This window comes from Egretta garzetta, unplaced genomic scaffold (genome assembly GCF_000687185.1).
Source record: "Egretta garzetta isolate BGI_Z169 unplaced genomic scaffold, ASM68718v1 scaffold87, whole genome shotgun sequence".
Taxonomy (NCBI): domain Eukaryota; kingdom Metazoa; phylum Chordata; class Aves; order Pelecaniformes; family Ardeidae; genus Egretta; species Egretta garzetta.
This window is the reverse complement of record NW_009260286.1, coordinates 376,511-378,834: the sequence shown is the minus strand read 5'-3', so window position 1 is coordinate 378,834 and position 2,324 is coordinate 376,511.

The following is a 2,324-nucleotide window of genomic DNA, read 5'->3' as shown; positions in this document are numbered from 1 at the left end:
CCGGCCTGCCCTCCCCGGCGCCGCAGCGGGGATCCCGGCGGCGAGCCGAGCCGCCGTCCTTCGCTCTGCTGGGTGATGTCTGCGAAGTCATCAGCTGCCGATTAAAGACCTTCACTGACAGAGAATTCACCACGTCCTCACTGAAATTTTTCTCACTGCTGAGTCCAACCGCTGCCCCCCCCACCTGCCCTGTAAATTACTTTTTCTTTAGTCCTCTAGCTGTATATTTAGGAAAAAAAAAAAAAAAGGGGATAAATTCTAAAATAATCTCAATCCTACCTCGGCTGTTAGTTTCTTGTGGAAGCTGAAAACCTGTTGCCCCCGGTTTGATCATTCGGCACAGGCAGGGCTCCCAGATTAAGCTAATTTTTCCTCGCTCTGCACCCCTGGGAGAGGGATGAGGGCACCCTTGGGAGCTCCTGGTGCTGCTCCTCAGGGGGAGTGTGTCTCACTGGGGCTGGCACCAGGAGCTAAATCCAGTGCCAGGCTCTGTTCAGCGTACTGAAATACACAGGGTTTTGGGGATGTATCTCTTCAAAAATTAAAGAAACCTATAGAAAGGAGACTCATGGAAAACACCATCATTTTTAACCATTTTCCTTCTTCAGCAAGCGGGTCTTGCTATGCGCAGAAGATGACAGCACCTTTCTGCTATGTTTTTGCTGTGTAGATAATTACCCATCACCTTTGGACAGAGCAGATTTTTCCAGTGGCTCGTTCTCCTGGGTTCTTAGTGAGCCCTTCCCGTTTGTTACACCTTTTCATCATTCACCGTGATTCCAGAGTAGTCACGTTACTGTGCCATGTCATGGTCGTAGCCACGTAGTAGCACATGCTTCAGTATTTTTGCTTAAACCTCTAACGTTTGCATTTGCTGTTACAGCTGCCACATTGCACTGGCAGCTCGCATTCATGCATTTATCCCTCGTGATCTCCTCAGCCCTCATCTGATTTAATGCTTTGGAAGGTCTTATCCTTCCTTACCACCAGCCCAAAAGCATGCTTTTAAATTTTTTTTTCCTATGCACAACCAGCAGCCTCATCTTTGATCCGTTGGCCATGGAGGTGGATTAAAACACATGTTGTTCAAGGGGCACTTGCTGACTTTGTGGTTTAAATCAGTCAGTGGCCACCAGGGCCACATCAGCCTTCGACTGTTTTGAAGTGACCTGCAGATTTCACGAGCTGTGCTTCATTTAATTCCAAATAATTGGCTGAACTAACAGAGCAGCCCTGGGTCAAGATCAGGCTCCTCTGGAGCCCAGTTAAAAAGTCTCTTATCTGACATTTTTCATTTGAATTACTTTCTAATGTCTCTTAAAGCGCAGCCTTTAGTCCGTTTAATAGATACTATAGCGATACAGAACAGTTCTGAACGTGACTTTGTTGTGTAGGCAACACCTACAGCCTACTTTGGATTGAAGATAAGTGCTTGCATCAGACCAAACAGTCTACAGGTTCCTAAAGGCTATTGTGGAGAGGATTAAGATAACAATAAACCTGATAAATACGTTTCTTCTCACAGGAAGAAAAAGATCAGTTACTGATTACAGTAGTTAAGTATTGCAAAGGGCGGTGGAAAAATCTATCAGCAAAAGTCTCCAAGAATAGGAGATACCTGTGAGGAGTGCGGTAAATACAGTTGACCCTGCCTTGAACATTGAACTAGGTGTCTTCTCAAGGAACCTGACGGCTCTTTTCTTCTATAATTAATGTTATCACCAGGTCCCGCCGAGTGAACAGAGTTGGGCCATGCAGCGTGTGACATTTGTCCCCCTGGATGAAAGGCCAGGCAGAAAACTGGACGGGAGTGGGGGGGGAATTGGGAAGCTGTGCTGGGGGCTGGCCATGTGGTAGGGCGTGCGTTTCGTGCGTGCGTTTCATGCACATGACCAAAGGGAAGATGAATCATACAGGGGGGAAGTTTTAAGGTATATTTAGCTGATTTTCATTTTATATACAGTTCTGAAACTGCTTAAGCCTGTGACTAGGCTAGAATATGACCTTTAGAGAGCGACTGTCATTACCTGCTTTGCTGCCTCCACTGCCTCTGTTGCAAACCTCAGCAGAAACAGGGGGGGTACCTGGAAGCTGTAACATCTTAGCTTTGAATACCACCTTAGAGCACTACGTGCAAATTTGGTACCCTAACAACGTTTACAACTATTAAATACATATTTTGATAATTTGTGTTCTTACTGTTAAACATTCCTCTCTCCCCACACTAGATAATTTGCATGCTAAATAAAGGCAATAGAGGCTTTTTTTTTTAATATGCAGATTTGCCGATCTGTGCATATGAAAGAAGATATATACGGCTTCTT